The sequence below is a fragment of the Lemur catta genome, chromosome X (assembly GCF_020740605.2).
Source record: "Lemur catta isolate mLemCat1 chromosome X, mLemCat1.pri, whole genome shotgun sequence".
NCBI lineage: Eukaryota > Metazoa > Chordata > Mammalia > Primates > Lemuridae > Lemur > Lemur catta.
The window spans coordinates 40,684,078-40,692,730 of record NC_059155.1 but is presented as its reverse complement, the minus strand read 5'-3'; positions in this window follow the sequence as shown (position 1 = coordinate 40,692,730).

The window sequence follows — 8,653 nt, the reverse complement described above, 5'->3', positions numbered from 1 at the left end:
TACTATCCACATTTCTACAAAAATTCCAATCATAGCAATTTAAGTAGCTCGTCTTCTTTTGAGCCTTCACCAGAATTGCCCTTAATGATCCACTCCCTGCAATCTATGGTTTTTCTAACCTGCTCTTCCCAATTCTTCCAGCCTCTACCCATGACCCAGTTCCAAAGGTATTTCCACATTTTCAGGTGTTTGTTATAGCAACAGCCCCTCTTCTTGGTACCTCTTTCCTGTCTTTATTCATTTTTTGCTGCTATAAAAGAATGTCTGAGACTGGGTAATTTATAAACATCAGAGATTTATTTCTTACAGTTCTGGAGGCTGAGAAGTCTAAGATTGAAGGGCTGTGCCAGTTGAGGGCCTTCTTGTTATGTCATCCCATGGCAGAAGGGCAAAAGAGTATGCATCTGAGGAAGAGAAAGGGAAGGCTGAACTCGCTTTTATAACATACCCACTCTCAGGATAATGAACCCACTCCTGCAATAACCACATTAAATCATTTATGACGGCAGAGACCTCATGACCTAATTACCTCTGAAAGGTCCCATCTCTCAACACCATTGCCTTGGAAATTAAATTTCCAACACATCAGATTTGGGGGACACATCCAAAGCACAGCAATGCTGTTTTATTATTTCAATTTGAAAACATTAACTTAGAAACAAAACAGAAATGACTTTATTATAGTTATGAAATCAATTGCACATGATACAAACCTTGTTAGAAATAACAAATCCAGAGGAGAAAGCATAGTAAATAACAATGCAGTAAAACATTCCATTCTTCAGCATTATGTAGTCAACATTTTTTTTTTTACCTCAAACATTATGGAATCAGCATTTATCTAAATCAAGGAATAGCATTATATTATTTGATGTTCTAATGATGAAGCCTGAAAAACTGCTTATATTTGTTGAGTGGGATTGGGAAGGGACTAGTGGGTATGTTAAATATTCCTTAAGATTAGATCCTTCACTAAAGTTTCATTTTTTAACGTGTGAGGTTTTAATTTTAAGAAGATTGGGTTTTTAAAAAATGAATTACATTCTCACAAATAAAAAAAAATAATAATATATTCCAGGAGTCAGCAAACTGCAATCCATGGAGCAAATCCTACTCTCTCTTTTATATACAGCCTGGGGACACAGCGACACTCATTCATTTACTCCTTGTATGTGGCTGTTTTCACAATACAGTAGCAAAATATGTGGTCTCTTGGACCGCAAAACCTAAAATATTTACTACCTTATTTACTACCTGGCTCTTTTCAGAAAAAGTATTCTTGCAATGAAATTGTATGCAGAAATTGGCAGAATAAGGCAGGTCAATATGGACACTGATAGGGAAACATATCAAAATGTAATATTAAATGAAAGCTTCAGAGGATTATGACTAGCATAATCATAGTTAACATAAGAAACATGTTTAACTGTAGTTCTACTTACATATCAATTAAAAGAGCCTTAAACGCACACTAAAATTTTGGTATTGGACCATGGGGTCAAGGGAACTCTTTTATAGTTTCTATATTTCTGCATTGTCAATTTTTATAATGAACATTATCTACTTTAGTAGTATATCAATTCCATGCGTATTACCCTTCAGTGGTTTCTCACAGCTCTTAGAGCAAAATTCAATCCTTTTAGTGTATCCTTCAAGGCCTCTTTTAAATTGGCTGAGGTTTGCTTCTCTAGCTTCATCTCATGCCACTGGCAACACTTCTCTCTGATCACAGTCACACATATTCTTTCAATTCCTCAAATGTGTCAAATTCTGTCTTGCCTCAGAGTTTTTGTACATGTGGGGACACTAATATCTATATTTCACTGGGTTAATTCCTTCTTATCCTTCAGATCATAATTTTAGTCTCACTTCTTCAGGGAAATTTTCCTGACCCATTAATTTAAATGAAGAAACCTATTTTACACTGTCATCATAATTGCAATTTTCGTTTAGAGCATTTATCACTGCTTTAATTATCTAATTTATGTGATTATTTATTTAATATATCCTTCCCTCTCTGGATCTTATCCTTAAGTATACCATGATGGTCCATTGGACCTAATTTTAGTTTTTGAGGTTTTTTTCTGAGCAGTTTTCAGTATTTGTAAGGACTGATATTTCATGACCTTCATTAGTTCTTAGAAGTCTTTCAAAGAATAAAGAGAAACTTTACTTTTTAAAAGAAATAGAACTCTGTTGTATCTCGCAATCACTTGTGCATACACTGGGCCCTTTAATAAATCGAAGACAACATTATGGGATCTTAGGTTTACTTATTTCTTTTCAATATCTTAAAAGCTTTTTCTATTTTATCAACTTAGAAATTGTTTCATCATTACTCCTAATTATTTATCAATAATTGCAAACTACATTTAAGACTAAAATAAAATATAGAATAATGATAGAATTAACAATAAAATGATGCAATAGTTAAATGGTCAACTTTCAGTTTTCTTAATGCACTGTCCAAAGTATTGAATCATCTTTTAGTAAGGTATAAAAGAATACCAGATCCAATGTCTTTGTAGTCTGTTTTTAGCATTCAGTGATCACAAATGAAAATTCAGATTTTTCCACCTATAATGGCAAAGAGAGGAAACTTGACAAAGGAAGATGTTTTGCAATTATTTGACAAATAAAATGAATGCAAAGAAACATATATCAGTGGTCTAGAATAATGATAATGGAGAAATGTGTCATGTAAGAAGAAAAAATATCAGATTATATGAATCTTCATATGGTATTATCCAAGGTGAAATTTCTTAAACTCAAGAATTCATGAATAAACAATATATTTATAAGGACAAAAAGGAACTGTTATATTGTCTTCTAGTTAATTCATCAGGAAAAATTTCATCACACAATATTTTTATATAAGAACCTGAACCATTGCATTTTGCCAAGAGTATGATAAAGAAGAGTATTCCTAATGTTTGTGTGCCTAAATATACTTGGTACAAAAAGGTTTACTATGTTTAAATTCTTTTTCCCCCTCAGGCATTTTATTTTTTATTCATTTTTTAAATATTGAAAAATTATTCTTATTAACAGCAAAATCCACTGATCTCCTGAAAGTACACATTTAATAAACTTCATTATCTATGCTTGACAGAAAACATTCAGCAATGGACAACAGAAACTTGGATGTGAAATCACAGAAATGTGTGGAATTATATTTATAAATTAATTGAAAATTATGAAATCATACCCGTTTGTCTCAACAGCATTTGAATTTATACATCATCTGAACAAGTATGAGATAGAAGAAATTTAATGGAAAATATAGAAACATCTACCTGTACAGACAGAAATCTTCATTTTTAAATCTTTTTTTATTTTTTTGTTTTTCATATGTCTTTTGCTTTCTTTTTAATTTCAGAGTATTACAGGGTACAACACTTTCGTTATATAAATTGCATTTGCACTGCCCGAGTCAGAGCTACAAGTGTGCCCATGCCCCAGACAGTGCACACCTGTTACCAATCCCCTCTTTGCCCTCAACCTGCCTGATGCCCGATGAATATTATTTCTATATGTTAAATTCTTATTAAATTTTCTCATTGAGTAAATTATCTCTATGTCTTTGTTTACTTCCATAACTTATTTATAAAATTCCTTGAAATGTGAAAAATGAAATAAAAAGTGTCTATGGGACGCAGATGGTAAATATTTGGGGACCAGTTTTCCTGTTATACCGAGGGTCAAAACAAACCCCATAAAGTCATAGACACTGTTTTCTTAATTCCTGAATCCTCAGCACTTAGTAGCTATCATCTATTAAGTGCTTTCTATATACTGGGTATTATTCTAAATTCTCTACATACATTAAATCTTTTAATCTTCAAGATAACCCAATGATATGTCCTAAAATTACCCCAATTTACAGAAAGAGAAACTAGGGCATAATAAGGGTAAGTAACTTGTCCAAGGTTACACAGTATGTGAAAAGATAGAATTCCAATCCAGGTGATCAGATTCCAGAGTTCACAACCTTACCCAATATACAGCTTCTCTAACAGAGTGCCTGAAAGATAGTACATGTCCAAAAAGTATTTGTTGAATTAAAATGATCATTGTTCACTTGCTAAAGCAATATGTAATAGCTCTGAGATGAGGAGAGCATTACTGAAGAATAAACACACAGCCAAAATTGATTTAGTTGAAGCATTCATGGACAGGATTGAGCTTTGAATAATTCCAGTAAAATCAAAGTTCTAGAATAATATTTACATGTCAGTCTGTACAATAGCAGGACATTTTTGTCCACCTATTTAATGGTTTGTTCCATTTAAATAGTTTCTGACATTCATTTAACTTTGTTTTTATCATCTATCCATTCAAATGAATATTTGTCTCATGCCTACTCTATGTCAAGCGTCCTATGAGTATAGTGATGAGAGAGAAAAGGATATCTAGAGGCCTTACTAGTCTAGAAGATTTTCTTTTAAAAGTGTAGGCTTAAATTTAGTAACATTGTGTCCAGTTTTCCATACTAAATATTTATTTAATATTGTTCTTCTGTCTAAAAAGAAGGTAAAATGCACACCTTAATTGCCATGAACTATTTTTGGTAAACGGGAACGTTTTCTTGTGCTCTGGAAACAAGTTTCTCCTATTGTAAAATCTTACAGCTGTGTTGAACAATACATAAATATTAACCAAATGTGACTATTTAAATTTATATTGAAACTACCTTAAATTAAATGGCATTAAAATTCAGTCACACAAAGCCACATTTCAAGTACTCAAGGAGCTGTATGAGCCTACTGGCTAACATATTGGACAGTGCAGATACAGAACATTTTTATCATTGCAAAAAGGTTCTATTGGATATTACCTATTTTAGAGAATACTAATTGACATAACTCCTCGCCAGAATCACAAATGTTTTGGAAATATTCATCATGTTCTTCAGATGATAAAAAAAATAATGTGTTGCTTCTATTTTTAGAGGCAAGGAAACCACCTACAATTCCACTATGAAGTTTTGTATAAAGAATTCCTGTAACATTTAACACATGATTTTTAAAAAAATAAAATTTCAATTTGAGAACCAATGCCAGGAAACCAGGAAACCACTCAATTCACAGGCCATCTGCATGTTGAAAGTAGTTCTTGATTCAAGTTCCAAAATTTCAGTAATCTGAGGAAAGTACTTCATCACAGAAAATAATACACAACAATGTAAATTTGAGCAGATTTTTAGCATATTATACAGCTTCCAGTGTTAAAACTTTACTTAGAACTGTTTGAAACTTGCTAATATTTTCAGAGATACATACTCAGTGTTATAATAATAAAAATAATTGACAGTATTGAGAGAGATTTAGAATTCTTTCCCTACAAAAATCTTATCACAGTTAAATCCAAACAGAATGTGCATGATGTTGTGTTTATAAATGCTCTTGGTATTTTCTCTTTAAAGTTCTCTACAATTCAGTTATATTTTCTGCTCACATTAACTGTGCCATCACAGCTGTAACCATACATTTTATTCAAATCAACTCTGATTTTCTAGGGCTTAATTTTTTATAAATTTGTATAACTAATTCCCAGTTGTCTCTTCAACACGAACAAAACTCAAGACATTCTCTTTAATTAAGATAGCCTTTGATATTATTTGTGGCTACATCATTTGAAAATTGACAGCTGTTCTTTCACGGCACTATCATGTTTCTCATCATGTATTATCAAATAGGCCAAGAAAGCATTGATTTCATTCAAAATGCCCTACAATATTTCAGCCTTTATTATTCCAATGATTGAATTTTGAGTGTGTACACTTTTTCAGGAATCAACTTCTGAGATCCCAAGGGAAATTATTTTACTCATTTTAACTTTCACTTTCATTTCTAGAAATGCCAAATATTTCCTTTATACAGAGATGAAATACATGTTCTTAAGAGCAAATATTGATTTAAATAAATAAGCATAACATATCTTAATATAAGAAAAATATTAAAAGCACTATACATATCAAAACATTGCTACTATTTTGCTGTAAAGATATAATGTGGCTGCTGTCTGGAGTAAGATGGTTTAGGTCCCAAGAAAAGGCCTGTTATATAATATTTGCATAATATAGGGCAATTATTTAACCTTTCTGAACCTAAATTTCTTTACCTGAAAATGAGGATAGTTGTGCTATCTATTATGGTTGAAGTGATTATTAAAAGATGTAAGGCATGAACAAGTATTGGTCTTTGTTTCATTTCATTTCCCATCATTTGAAACTTCTTTCTTTGTTTTGAAAATCATCCACTGCGTGAGAACCTTAGGAGATCAGATATGATCTCTTATCCCTGGTACTGCACATGATCTAAACTTAGCCAAAAACCATGCTGAAGCATGGAACCTCATATCTGAAGTAAGTGGCACAAGAAGCAAGAACAATATAGAATTTACCACAGTAGCAGTTGTGGTTCTGTTAGGTAGATAGTTAGGATCTCCAGTTCTTCTCAGGAAAAGGGTTCCCTGTCTTGGTGCTGTTTCAAGCAATTGCTCCATCTGGGAAGAAGGATAAGGGCAGACTCACCATTTTGGTGTTGCCCCACCCTTAAACCTATCCAGAGGAACTGCTACACCTGGGGAAGAAGGGCATGGAGTCATTGCTCCATCTGGGAAGAAGCATAAGGGCGGGCCCTCCATTTTGGTGTTGCTCCACTCTTAAACCTATCTGAAGGAACTGCTACACCTGGGGAAGAAGGGACTGCTTTATCTATCTGAGAATTTCCTGCCCAGGCATAATAAGATTTAGAAAATGACCTAGAATAACCTAAGAGTAATTAATACACCATTAGCTTGAATCTGCATTGTGGTTCATCCCCCCAGGTGGGCTTTCTTAGAGGAAGCTCCTATAGGCAGATGGAATTTTGAGGACACCTGTTGATCATTTGATAACATCCTATACCTCCCAAGAGTCTGCCTCCAGACTGGGCTAATAAAAGGAAATGATCCCAGAAGTCAGGAGGCAGTGAGTGAGTGAGTGTGTCCTTCTTCACTGGTGGAGACAGACCTGTTTTATTCTACAAGAAAAAGCTCCTCTTGTGAAACTGCTCCCTGCCTGAGGTTACTCTGTATTGACCTTGCTGGTGAGTTTTTTCAAGAAAGGAGTCAGAGGATGGGAAAATAGTCTGGACTTGACACTTTGGTGTGTCTGGTCATTCTTCCACCAATAACATACCAATAACCGAGGGGGGCAGACTCCCACCTTGACATCTTTCATGCTGAAACCCAAGATTCTGACACTTCTGGTAAGGGCATTTAACATATTGTTTACCAATCTAACCATGAAAGTTACAAATCCAAGTATTTTTCATTGACATGCACTACATTTTAAGTGTAAGCTAAAGGACAAAAATATCAGGACTATTTTTTCCAGTGTAGAAAAAAGGGCTAACAAGTTGGCTGTTTCTAAGATATCCAGTGTTTTCTACTCCATTATATTTCTTTTATAAGCACTTCTCAGGATTCAGGGAATTTGGGGTATATGAAAAACCCAAAAATCATAATTAGACATTCATCTGTTCCATTTATCTGCTGTATAATGACATTTCTACTATGCAGATTGCCATTTATCACTGAAATAGGAAAAATTATGAAGGATAAAGATCTTGGTCTTTATCATGTAGGAAAATTGAAGCATTTGAAAGGATTTAAACAGGAAAATAATATGGTCAGGTCTGTACTTTAGAAAGATCGCTCTGGAATAGACTGAACATGAGCAAAGAAGAGTTAGGTTAGAAAGATTTTGTAGTTACGCAGATAAGGAAAGATGAAGTCTTGGACTAAGTAACAATTGGAATAAAAAAGAGGATTGACTTGAGAATAATTAGGGAAATTTAACTGACAAAGCTTGTTGACCAGTTGGACGTGGGGAATGAGGTATGGAGGAGAGAACAGAATGACTTCTAGGTTTTTGATGTAAGCGTTGTTCATTTCTGAATAGGCAACACTTTTATTTTTCATATTTTTAAGCCAAACAATATTGAGAAGAGTACTCTTTACATTATTTTTTACAGAAAATTTCAAACATATCCAAAGTAAAGCAAAGAATGTAATGTATACACTTCTCTCCAGGTTCCAGTTAACTATTACAATTACTTTAGAAATTACAAGAAATTAATGAAACATTTCCTAATGTGGTTGTACCATTTTACATTCCTTCCAGAAATGTGAATTTCAGTTACTCCATATCCTTATCAACATTTTTTGTTGTCAGTCTTTATAACTTTAATTATTCTAACTATGAAAGTTACAAAGTGTTTAGTGGTGTCAGAATTTTTTTTTAATTTAACAGTGTATAATTTGGAGAGATCCCTCTTAGTGATTTTTAATTTTGTTGTATTATAGCAAGAGATTATGGCACCTGTGATTTCTAATTTTTAAACACACTGAATTTTTTCTAACTTACTATATTATATTTTTAGATGGGTAAATATTCCATTTGTTTCTGAAAATAGTATTTATTTTTTCATTATTTGGTACAAATTTCCATACACCTACAGTCTATTCTCATTAGTCATGGTAGTTATGTTCTGTAAAGTCACTGCAAACACTGAATTAGCAAATAAGGAACCAATGGTCTTAAAGGAACCAGTGGTCTTAAAGGAAAGGAACCAGTATGTAACCACAAAGTTACATACTGTTAAAT